Source organism: Diabrotica virgifera, chromosome 3 (assembly GCF_917563875.1).
Source record: "Diabrotica virgifera virgifera chromosome 3, PGI_DIABVI_V3a".
Lineage (NCBI taxonomy): Eukaryota > Metazoa > Arthropoda > Insecta > Coleoptera > Chrysomelidae > Diabrotica > Diabrotica virgifera.
Window position 1 is genome coordinate 147515552 of NC_065445.1, and position 13648 is coordinate 147529199.

The 13648-nt window shown below is 35.6% G+C and overlaps 1 protein-coding gene across 2 annotated transcripts in view; it reads right to left on the bottom strand.

Moving 5' to 3' along the window:
* LOC114334084 (alpha-tocopherol transfer protein-like) overlaps positions 1 to 13648 on the bottom strand; it is a 131874-nt gene that overhangs the window by 112321 nt on the left and 5905 nt on the right. The window lies entirely within an intron of this gene.

The following is a 13648-nucleotide window of genomic DNA, read 5'->3' on the forward strand; positions in this document are numbered from 1 at the left end:
CTTGTGCAATTACTACTGATAATCGGTTATGGTGATCGTGCGTTAGAACTCATGAAGAGGTGTGTAATATTTTTAATGATTTGCATCCTGAAAGAAATCCTATATCACGTTCAACGGTTATGCTAATTACTAAAACATTGAAACGTTTTAATGCAGCTGGGATGGTCAAAAATTTGCCAAAAGCTGGAAGACCACGGACTGCAACGAACGAAGTTATTAAACAAAATATTGCAATTGATTTAGAGGAATCGCCTCAAACTTCCACAACAAATTTGGCACTAAACCATGGAATAAGTCAACGTTCTGTAAGGAAAATATTGAAAATGGAAAAATATCATCCGTATAAGATACAATTGGTTCAAGAATTGTCAGATGATGATTTTGACCGACGCGCGACGGCTGGAGTTTTGCGAACGAATGATGGACATTTGTAACGGTGACGAACATTTTGCAAGTAATGTAGTGTTTTCCGATGAGGCAACTTTTTGCTTAAATGGAACAGTTAACCTCCATAACTGTAGGTATTGGTCGAATGAGAATCCTCGTTGGATTATTGAAGCACATACCCAGCATCCACAAAAATTAAATGTTTGGATGGGAATTGTTCAAAATAGACTAATAGGCCAATTTTTCATAGACGGAAATTTGAATGGTGACAAGTATTTAAATTTACTAAATAACCAAATTATTGCTGCACTTCAACAGAATAGCCAGTTACCACAAAATTTTTGGTTTCAACAAGATGGAGCGCCTTCCTACTATGATCGATGGGTTAGGGATTTTTTGGACATGAATTTTCCAAATCAATGGATTGGACGTAGGGGATTCATAGAGTGGCCCGCTCGTTCTTCTGACCTCAACCCGTTAGATTTTTTTCTTTGGGGCTATCTAAAATCACGTCTTTACGTTAGGCGACCAACATGCTTGCAGGATTTGAGACAAAGAATAATTGATGAATGTGAACTAATACGTGGAGAAATCTTTGAAAGAGTGACTCAAGAATTTATGTATAGGCTTGCACATTGTCAAGAGGTGAACGGCGGCCATTTTCAACATTTGAAATGATTTTTTCAAAAATTTTTATTATCATTGGTCTAACCTAAATAAATTAACCATTTGTAAAGAGATTTATTTCTTATTTTAATAGTTTTTTCTTCCAAACTTGGTATGTATGAATTAAAAATAAAAAGTTCTTTTAAAATTTGCAAAAATATACAGGGTGTCCTTTTTAAAATAAATAAGTTAAGGGTATTTCCGGTGAAACCGGAAGTGGAGTAGTAACAAAAAATAGGGCATCAGGTGCCTTTTGCGTCACTGTACTAGCATGCAAAGTTTCATAAATATTGTTCTATTCGTTTCAAAGATATTTGCTTGGTTCCATACTTTATTCCAACTCTGTATATACACCTTACAAATAACAAAATGAATGTAGTCTACAGTTAATATCTACAAAGTTATTCAAAATATTTATAAGCCAAAAATGACTCTACTTTAGTAAAATCTTTTTGGAATGGTAGAAATGACCTTTGTTTATTTTTTATTAAATAAATTGAAAATATAGGTCTGCTTCTTTCATGTGGTACCCTCAAAATCGCTATATCATTATACTCTGGGTTAATTAGCAAAATACAAGGAAAAGTTATTTACCAGCAAATTTCAGGCCGGCCTCAGGGGTAGGCGAACTGGGCGGTCGCCCAGGGCGGCAGATTAAGGGGCGGAAGAAATAATAACTTATGTTTTTAATATTGTAAAAAATCAATATTATGAACAGGAGCGGCGAAAATGCAACTGTAAAAACGAGAATTAAGTAAGTGAAACAATAACAATTGAAAGGTTCCTTCGACGAAAAATCGACAGCACCGCCTTCTTTTTCATCCCATAAAAATAGTAGGATTAGAACTAAACTAAATTCACTGAAATTTACTTGAAATTAACTTTACTGAAAATGGATATATAATTAGAAACATATGGCTGAAGCTTTGTCCAGCCACGCTAAGTCTCCAGCACATCTACAGTTACAGTCACAGCGACAGTGGGTAGAACTAGCACAGAATAACTAACTATAACTATAACTAACTATAACTAACTATGGTTAGTTATTCTGTGGAACTAGCAACTAAACTAGAATAGGGCAAAATCATAGATAAAGAAACACAAAAAGTTCTAAATTCAGAAACTGGTCATTGGAAAAATGTAATACAACGACTTATATTAATTTTTATTTATCGTATGGCAATTACAACACATTTAGAACAAAATTACAAACTAAAATTAGTAATATAGGTATATGACAAACTTTAAATAGTTACAAACAAATATCAAGTTTATTAATATAATCAACTGACTCTGAAGTTGCAAACAGGAAGTCTTCAGGGCTACCATTGTAGGATCTTGAGGGACACTCTTCAGTAATGTGGTCAATGGTTTGGTTCTCCCCACAGTCACATTGAGGAGACGGGTTCTTTCCCCATTTATGTAGCATGTATGCACATCTGCCATGACTGGTTCGGATCCTATTTAGAGTGGACCATGTTTTACGTGGAAGATCAAAACCTGGTGGCTTGTGGGTAATGCAAGGCATGTTATTTTGCCATGCGTTCCATTCTTGGGACCATGCATTCGTGATGTTGAACTCCTCATGTATCCTTCTTGCTGTTTTTATTGGTGGTTTTCTATAGCGGAGACGGGTATTTCGTGCATCCTCGGTATCTTGGTGGATCGGCAGATTTATATTGTTCATGATCTTTTTGTATTCACGTGTAAGTGCGTCAACTCGTCGTAAATGTGAAGGTGGGATGTGACTTAATACTGGAAGCCATTGGGTGGGAGTTGATTTAATTGTACCAGCTATCATCCTCATAGTGCTGTGCAGCTGAGTGTCGACCTTTTTTACGTGTGGGCTGTGTAGCCAAACTGGAGCACAATATTCAGGGTCGAGAAAACAAGGGCTAAGGCAGTAGAGCGGAGAGTGGAAGTCGATGCTCCCTAGGTGGTGCCGCAGAGCTTCTGTATGATGTTATTTCTTGTACTCAACTTTTGGGCAGTTTTTGTTAGATGCTCTTTAAATCCTAGCGTTCTGTCTAGTGTTACGCTCAGGTACTTAGGTGTTTTGTTGTGGGTAAGTGTGGTATTTTCAAACCGTATGTTGCGTTCCTTTCCAGCAAGTTTATTGTTCAGGTGAAAGTAACTAACTTCTGTTTTGGATGCATTTGGTTGAAGTCGCCACTTGCGAAAATATTTGCCCAATATATATAAGTCTGCCGTCAGAATTTCTTCAGACGTTTCTAGTGTTCTGAATCGTGTAGTGAGGGCCCAGTCATCGGCGTATCCGAACTTTCTTGATTGTGTTTCCGGCATATCTGCTAAGTATAAGCTAAATAGTAGTGGACAGAGCATTGACCACTGTGGTAGGCCATTCTTGAGTTTCTTTGGTGGGCTGATATCTGTGCCCATCACTACTTAAAACATTCGGTCGTTGAGCATGCTATCTATTAGGCGTGCTATTGGTTTATAGGGGATTGCACTGAGAATTTTGTATATGAGGCCCTCTCTCAATACTGTATCGTAAGCTGCCGAGAGATCAATAAATGCCGCTGAAGTTTTAAGTATTCTTTGGAAACCCGCTTCGATGTAGGTGGTGAGTGACATTACCTGGTCCGCACAGCTTCGTTCTAGTCGAAAACCTGCTTGTTCGACTGGGATCACCTGGAACAGTTCTGTGCTGATTCTATTATATATAAGCCTCTCTAATAGTTTGTAGATGGCAGAGAGAACCGCAATTGGTCTGTAGCTTTTTAGGTTGTCGGAGGGTTTGCCTGGCTTTAGTATGGCTATTATCTTAGAGAGCTTTAGTTCTTGTGGAATATTTCCAGTTTCCATGATGTCTGTGAAAAATCGAGCCAGCCAAACTTTTGTATACTTGCCACAATTTATTAGGAATTCAGGGTGAATATTATCAAATCCTGGTGCTTTTGCTGGCTTAACGTCTTTAAGAGCCTCTGATATGTCTTCGCTGGTGAAGGGGAGGGAATGCTCCGTTTCTGTGCCTATATGTTTTCAAGTTTTAAGTTCTCTCTTTACGTAGATGGTGTGTGCTTTATCCTTTGGTGCCCTGGATGTTTTTACTATATGTGATGCTACGGCCTCTGGCTTTACGGCTGCCTCTCGGCGTTTCGTACGGACATCACTCTCTAATTTTCTTAATAATGACCATGCCTGTCTGCTTTCTTTCTGGAAGTTTAGACTTTCTACTGTTTCAGTCCACTTTTGGCTTCTAGTGGCGTCTAGGCTGTAAAGTAGTTCATCCGCTTTTCTTGGTCGCTAGTTTCAAGAAAGATGTGATATAATTCCTCGCTATTTTCTGACCAGCCAGGGATATATTCTTTGCGATAGCCTCTTGGTATGTGTTTGTTGGCTGTACTTAGCACGGCCCCAACAAATTTGCGGTAGTTTTTGATATTAGGTGTAATCCACCCTAGGCATTTATCCAGATCCGCAGAGAAGTCAATCCAGTTGGCCTTTTTAAAATTCCATCTTAGACGTGGGATAGAACTAATTAAAGGGATTTGCGTCCCTACTTCTATTATTACTGGTCGATGTTGGCTGTGTGGGAAATTAGTTAGAACTCTTCGTGAAGCCCCTAGAGGTAAGTCTTTGTTATCGGTCGAAACGAAGCATAGGTCGGGGTTGTATTCCTGCTTCCATGCCGCGAATCTGAAGGTTGGTCGACCTTTGGCATCAAACAAAAGGTACAAGCATTCGTCTTTTGCCCATTTTATTAAAGCATTCCCATTCGCATCACTATTTTTGTACTTCCACTGTTCATGATGGCTATTGTAATCTCCAACGTATACAGCAGGGTGAGGATGTACTTCGATTTCTTGGGTTGGCCAAGACGTAGCAGGTGGCTTGTAAATACTGGACACGTAATGCTTGCGATTTTTGTGACCACATTATAATACAGTCATCAGTGGAAGTAGAGATTAGCGAAGCATTTTCAATATCTTCTTTGACATATGTGGCTTTGCCGTACGAGTATGTTCGGTGGCAACTTATATCAATAACACAGTTCTTAGCACAGCAGTGTCTTGAATTGAGGGGCGATTCTGATAAACATTTTCATCAAAACAATGGTAATATTTTTAAGCTTTTTGAGCTCTTTAAAAATGTTGAATCTGTTTTACAAGAGCACATTAGGAGAATAACTAATGGAAGTAACAAGCAGCATAACTACTTCGTAAAACGTATTCAAAACGAAATTATTCAGCTCCTCCATGACCAAATCAAAAATAAAATTTTAAACTTTTTGAAATCAGCAAAGTATTATAGCATATTTTATGTTGTATATCTGATATTGCTGGGGTGGAACAGATGACTGTTGTTGTACATTTAGTCGATTTAGGTCCTTGTTCACAAAGTGTTAAAATTGAAGAACATTTTCTTGGATTTGTGCCTGTTGTGGAAACCACTGCTTTGGGAGTTACAGAGTCCCAGAATGAACTGGGAATACCTTTGGAAGATATGAGAGGACAAGGGTATGACAATGGAGCAAACATGGAAGAGAAGAACTTGGGAGTTCAAAACAGAATTTTGAAAATGAATCCTAGAGCAATTTTTGTCCCACGCTCTAGCCATTTACTTAACTTAGTAGTGAACGATGCTGATAAGCCTCACAGTTTGCAGTTTCTTTCTTTTCCTTAGTGACAAAAATTTACAACTTTTTCTCAGCATCTATTCATCGTTGGACTATGCTAAAAATCATATTTCTAGCCTAACATTGAAACCTTTGTCCGAAACTGGATGGGAAAGCAGAATAATTGATGCAACTACTCCCATTAGATACCAAATTGAAGAAATTTACGACGATCTTGTAGAAATCACTGTGAATAAAAACAACGATAAAATGGTTGCTCATGAGGCAAGCTGTTTGGCAAATCAAATTCGTGATTTTATTTTTCTTTGCTCTGTGGTAATATGGCATGACATTTTACTTCACATCAACGTAGTCGCGTATGCAGAGTATTGATATGGGAGCATATCAAGCTATCATTTTGTCTCTTGGAAGTGATTTAAAATTCCAGGGCTATTCGACAGACGCAAAAGAGCTCATCAAAGTTAGAAATTGAGAAACCGAAAAGGAGGCACAGTAATAGTCAGAAAGAGGAAAGTTTAAAGACAATTTGGCCATGAGGCTGAAGATGAAAGTATGGACCCAGATCCAGAGACACGATATGAAGTTTGACTTCTATTTAAAAATTATAGACTCAACCGTTAGTGCATTAAGTGATAGATTTCAGCAAATTAAGAGCCATGGTGAAATTTTTGAGTTTTTTGGTGGGGGGGGGGGGGCGATCTTGCCCAGGGCGGCAAAATCCCTAGGGCCGGACATGAGCAATTTTATTGCTGGAATCGAATCTTATGGTTCTATATAATAATAATATATGTATGCAAAGTCCGCAGATAGTGTGCTACTTTTTTATAAACAAAATGGCGCCCCATATCGTGTTTTTTTCAATTGTTGCTCTATAACTCCAAAGATTTTAACTTTCCAGCAAAAACACTCAAATAAAAATGCACCGTAATTAAATTCTGCATCGAAAAATGTTTTTCGAGATCTACTTCGACGAAAATTTTCCTCGGAAAATGCAGGTTTTTCCAACAAAATCTTGAATTTTCAACTAAAATTGTAGGTAAGTAATTATTTACCAATAATTATATAACTTGGTGACATCAAAGCCCTTTTGGTTTAAATTATATTTCCAGAAGCCCATGGAAATTGAATGAACAGTTTAGCAACAATTAAACTGTTAATTAACAATTTACGGTCGCTATAATAGGCACAATAATTACTATACGTAATATATGATTTTTGTATAAAAAAGCACTAATTTAATGTACTTTACAGAATTGAAATTGGACTATTAAGGCGGCCTCAGGAATATTTTAAAATTATAAACAATTTTTTGGCTTATAAACAAATAGAATACATACCTCGGCAACTATTAAATTACATTAAATTATGAAAACGGTATTGAAAAGAACGCGGTAGGACGCTTATTTTAAAAGAAAAAACGTTAAATTGTGATGAGTGGTTCCTGAGATACAACCGATCAAAAACCGGCATGTACGGCAAAGATATAAACAATAGGATGGTAATTTTCAGACCATCACCTTTTTATTTCGGTTGCATTTCTTCACACAAATTTTCATATCTTTAAAAGACTCAAACCATATATTATAATAATAAAAACTATCGGAATTACGAGTGAAAAGTTCCAAAAATACCAAAAATTCAATAAAAAATTAGGCTGGAGAAAATGGAATCTCAAAGTTCAAAATTGGTATACGTTAAAAAAATGCATTTTCTCGGCTTCCCATGGAGCAATTTTTTCATTCGTTTTTTGTTTCCAAGTAAATCGAGTAGAGCCACCTAACTAACGCATCATTAATGTCAAAGATGCTTTTATTTTGTTATAATAAATTAATTATTAATAATTTCATAATAAATTAATTTATTTATTATAACAAAAATGTTAAATTAGTTTAAACAAAGATTGTTTAAATAATTATACAACTTTCAAACGAGAAGATTTGTATTTTAAAAGTTTAAAGGTACAGTTGTGGTAAGTTTATCTAAAAAAAAGTCTACAACTGGAAAAATATGTTGTTCTATTATCTAATGTCTTATCAAACATATATGTGAGGCTTGTCTTAAGCGTCCGGTAAGTAGAAGGGAACGACAATAAAAATACGCCTAATTTCAAGGTGGAACAGCATAAGCCCACTAAGTTAGATACCCTCTAACCTAACCATTCATAAGAATGAATGGTTAGGTTAGATGGTATCTAACTAGTATTATGCGAACTCTGGGGCACCTGGCGAACCTAAATTTCAATAGCCTTCCTGTAGCCTGTGGGGCTGTGCAGATGGCATTTAATTCCCTAGCTTCTCGTAGGAATCTGTATGGAACCCTATAACAAAGCACAAGAAAAGATAACCGACCCGCAAGAACGGACACTGAAATGGAGGTTAGCGACCCTCATGTACAGGCCGAAAACAAGTCTGAAAAAACTGAGGAGGAGCTACTCCTAATTAGTGGCGACGATTCTAGGTCCGTAAGTCATGCAAACGAGAAACAAAGGATTAAGCTAAGTGGTGCCGCAAGGAAACGGTTTAAATACCTTCTTAAGAAAGGGTTGACTCAACTTTGAACAAAAGGGTCCGTTCCGAAGAGAAAACCCAAAGGTCGATAGGCAAAAAAAATAAAGGAGTGATGCAGATAAAGGTGACACTGTGCCTAAATCTGCAAAAGCCTCCTTCAGTCAAATGGCTGAAGGAATAAAAAGGGGAATTCTACCCTCGTAATTCTCACGTCATTTTCTTACAACGGAACAATAATATAATTAGAGGCCGATAAGGAAAAGATCTTAGATAAGATTCTAGAGCACCAAAAAGAAAAGTTTAACTTTTTGATTGAGAAAATATTTTTTTTTGCAATTCCGACCTTTTTTCGCAATTATATTAACAATAAATGAGTATACCAAACTTTGTAATACGTCATTTTAAAGCTTTTTCCATAGTCTCGAAGATATTTGTACTAAAAAAATCATAAGTTTCACTGTTTTTCGTTGATTTGAAAAAATGGGGAAAATGCCATTTTTTGACAGATAATTGTTCTTTTTCTTCTTTATAGTTTCATGGCCTCCACCTCTTAGGTACTTGGCCAGTCCTCGTATTTAGACTAACTGGAAGGGAATCCTCTTTTCAAAGGGTCTGGATTTTTCCATATTCCCTTCTTTAAATTTATTGTGATATGATTTTCAAATAACTATTTTTATTTTATATTTTAATTTGAAATATTGTTAAAAATTGATTGATCTTTCTTAAGATTATATTAAATCCTGCTTCCATTGACTCAATAATAAGTCTTTTAGTTAGGTTTACAATATGGTTGTTTGTCCCCCAGGTGGTGTTATATAATTTTTGGATAGCACTTTTAGCATCTGAAAAAATTATTGCTAATAATTGTTTATAAATAATTGTTTATAAATAAAAATGGCCGCCAGATCCTACGCAGGAAATAGTTATAATTTGTTCCTATTGGGACCGTGCAAGTTCGGAAAAGCGACACCTGGTTTCTTCGCTCTGCACTTTTATTCGCACTTTTAATTATATTGGCCAATCATATGGTCCTGGTTACTGGATAATTGTCAAGGCCATAGTCCAAAAAAAATAATAAGAAGAAAAAATAAGATTTAGGTTATGATATTAAAACGTAATTAATTGTATGTAGTAAATAAAATTAGTTATTAAAATGCAGTACTGCAAGCAAAATACAATTAATTAAATTTACCTTTATATAATAATTGCATATCATATCAATATTGTGAAGCAATATATAATTTTTCTTTTTAAATGACAGTAGATATGAAATGTACGTCAATTTGACAATTTCAATTGACAATATGAATTATTTAAGAAAGTTGTAATATTTCTCCGCTATTCGCGCACGATCGTTTCGCTTATCCCTTCCGAGTACTTGCACACCGCGAATAGGTATTTCCTACCGAAAAAACGCTTCAGTACTCTGGCTGATGAAGTGTCACGAACAGGGTATATTTTTGTCTTATTACCCTGGCCTAGGTCCTAAGAGTAAAGAGTGGTAGAAAACAAGCCACAATAAGTGAGTCTCAAAACTTCGCTACGATGTCTAAGGCCCCGGATGAGCAAAAATGTGCTCAAGGTGAATCCTAAAAGATAGACAAGAAAAGGTCTGACTCCAAGGAATCAGCTACATGCAAAAAAATCTGGGAAACTGGACAAAAAAGTCAAAGGAAATTAAAAAATTCCCAAACCCACCTACAAAAATAATCCAAAGGCGGAAGTGTCTACAGATAAACCTTCAACATCCAAAAGCAGCTACCAGTGTGCTTAGAAGAAGGTTTACTGAAGACAACCTGGACATAGGTCTCCTACAGGTACCTTAGATTAATGGAGGGTGAATACAAGGAGTTAACATAAAATCAGGTAGGGTATTCTACAGTACCAATACTAGTAATCCAAGACCAGCGCTGCTGCTTTCGCATAATATTAAATTTGTTTCTGTTCCTGAATTCAGCACGGAAGATTTGGTAACCGCAATAATGGAAATGCCAACAGAAGTAGACAAGAGGCAATTTGTTATTGCCTTGGCGGCCTATTTACCAGGTGATTATGAAAACCATTCATCTCCAGGGTAAGTACAAAGACTCATTGGATGGTGCAAGAGGAGGAACAGACAATTAATTCTTGGCTGCGATGCAAATTCACACCACATAGTATGGAGCAGCACATGAATCAATAAAACGGGTGAGTATCTCCTAAAGTATGTATCTGCTAACAACTTAGATATTGGAAACAGAGGTAACAAACCACCGCAATTTATAAATTTATAAACGCAACTAGGAAAGAAATTTTTGATATAACCCTGACTAGTTCGTTTATAAAAAATAAAATATCCAATTGGCCTGTCTCAAATGAAGCCTCAATGTCGGACCGTCAATATATCATACGGAACTTATGTCATAAGGTTCGAGCTGGGCGCATCTGAGGAGGGCCTTAAAATATTGAGTCCCAAAACAGACCGATTGGGACGCTTTAAAGAGCGTCTCGAGAGTGAAATGGAGGAACTCGATAGGTCGCTCGACAAACGTGAAAATCTAGATAGAGCCTCAGGACAACTTCAAAATGCCATTAAAGGCATATGAATCAAGTTTTCCATTGAAACATAAAACAACCACTTTAGTCTAAGATACCTATGATATAAGATCAATCGGGACCGATCTGTTTAATGGATAAAAATTATTCGATATGTAATTTAGTATCGTAAAAATTATATAAAACAAAGGGTGACGATCTAATTTTGTTCTGACTATAATTAATAATTAAAACATAATTTTTTTTTATAAATTAAAAAAAATGTCAACCCGGGCAGGTATTATTTCAGATTTTTTGGATCATTTTGGATCATTATAAACAAAAAAGGTATTTTGTAACTTTTCTTTTAAATTGATCGTTTTTGAGTTATAAACAATGTAAAACTGAAAAAAGAACGGAATATGACGATTTTCAAGGCTCAAAAACATAAGTAAAAAATATCATTTTTGAAATTGCGAAGTATCTAAATTCAAGTTCAAAGCTCATTCTATCAGTTCTTGATTTTAGTTCTACTTATTTTATTTTAAAACATTGTTTTTAGTTGTTAATGCAGCCTGATCGCTGGCAACCTACCTCATTACCAATTAAAAAATTATATTGTAGAATAAAACATGCCAAAAATTATTCCCTGATCGAAGAATAATTGAACTAGAATTTGGGTACTTCGTAATTTCAAAAATGATATCTTTTACTTGTGTTTTAAAGCCTTGAAAATCGTCATCTTTCGTCAAAAGACCTTTTTTATTTAGAACTAGTAATTTTACCAGTCGCCATGCGACGAGATCCAATCAATTGCTGTCTACAGTGACTTCACCCAATTTTTTCAAAATTTTAGAATCAACAAACTTTCAAAAGAATTATAAATTACATTTTTTAGATAATAAAAGTCTTGCATGTAAACCCATTGAATATAAAATAACATAATATTTTAAATTATAATATTTTAAATTATTTTTTTAAATAAAGTATCCCACGTTCTTGTCAATTTTGCGAAAGATTTAAATAAGTACCTACGGATAAAGTGGTAAATACCAAAGTAATATATTTCTTAGGAAGAAACTGTGTGAAGGGATAAGAGAATTAGCCCCTGCACAATGACCCCTAAAGGTTCTCTCAAAAGATCACAAAAGACTCTCTCAAAACATCACATAAATGAAATCGGATTGATTAAAAAGCCGAATGGTGACTATACTGTGAGCCTAACTAAAACTATTAGAGAGCTTTTGAAGACTCATTTTCTTGGCTCTCAACAAATACTAGAAGATGAACCCCAAAGCATCCAGCTGGCAGGAGCTACAAAGGGCCTCAACAGATCTGGCAGGCAACTAGTGGAGAAAATCATTACAAAAAACAAAATGGAATGGGCCGTTAAAATATTTAAACCTTTTAAATCCCAGAGCAAGGATGGAATATTTCTTGCTTTACTCCACGAAGAGTTCATGCAAATACATCCGCAACTACAGCGGCTTCTCATAGCAAGGCTTGTGCTAGGTAACATTCCAAAAACTAGGAGAGATGCAAAAGACGGGAAAACGTCCTATAGACAAACCGACGTTTTATCGCCCCATATGCGTCACATACTTTCTCTTAAAAACAATAGAGAAACTAGTCGATTACTACATAGAAATGAGTAAATGCTAACAACCAGAATAATCACAGTTAGTATTGGGGGAGAATCCAACGATTAACGTTCCCCCGTCGTACGCCTCTGGTAGTAGCCAGAAACGTTTGTTTAACATTATTTAGTAGGGTTTACAGTACCAGCACCACTTACCAAATTTCGTGTTGTTGTCAAATGCCTGTCAGGAAATATTCAAAAATAAATAAAATAAAAGTTTAACTTTGACACCCTGTATTTCGGTTATTATCAACTTTTGTACTAAGGTAAGTTAGCTTAAATCTACCTATTTTAACCTCAGGAATCTAAGGTTAAGTTATGGCCTATTCTTTACCAAACACCCTGTATAATCAGTTACTCGGTTTACCCTAAGGTGTACGAGATGATATAAGGATGAATTTAAAATTTGATGTGGGTGCCAGGTCACAAGGGAACTGCAGGGACTAATACCCTATTCCAAGGTCCAGAACCCTTCTGTGGACTATCGAAAAGCCACATCAGGGAGGAACTGCGGACTTGGGAACTCAATTAACTACAACTATATTGACATAACAAACCAGGACAAAGGCAAGCAAAAAGACCCATAAAAGTATCGCTTTCTCTAACAAACCGCCTTCTCTAACAAACCGTCTCGAAATGAGTAAAAAAGATATGAAAATAGCCACTGGCCTTCTCACTGCTCACTGCTCACTGCCCTCTGAGATATCATAAAAAAAATGGCAAATCAGATAGTGAGAACTCAAGGTCCCTATACCATAGGTTGTATGGTAACTTTGACATTGACAAATGAAATATTGTCATCGTGACGTCACCCAGACGATCAATTTTACGAATTGTTTGTAAACATAATAGGATACGTGGTTTGGAGGCTATATTTTGTTATTAAATATCGTTAGTGTTTTAATTTGTGTTTATATCTTGAGATATAATGTATCTATAGATATCATTAAGTGTTTTTAGTATAATAACTTAAACCCAAAACTCTTTTACAAGTGTTAAAGATACATTTTAATGTGTTTATATTAAGTACCTACTTACTTACTGGATTTTCTTTCTGCTGTGTTGTATAGTAAAGGACATTCTTGTATAGAGACATTACAGTTCTGTAACGTCTCTTGCGGTTCTTCAGCTTAGACTTATTGAACAATATATCTAATTAAGTCTAAGTATAGATAATAGATCTATTATATGTAATTGTTTCATATAAAATTATAACAAATATTGCAGCCATCTGAAGATCGTTTGAATAAACAATTATAAACTAAATGAATATATAAAATGGGGAAAATTCCCTTTATTGCACTGAAATTGTATTTTTTTATAATATATGTTAAT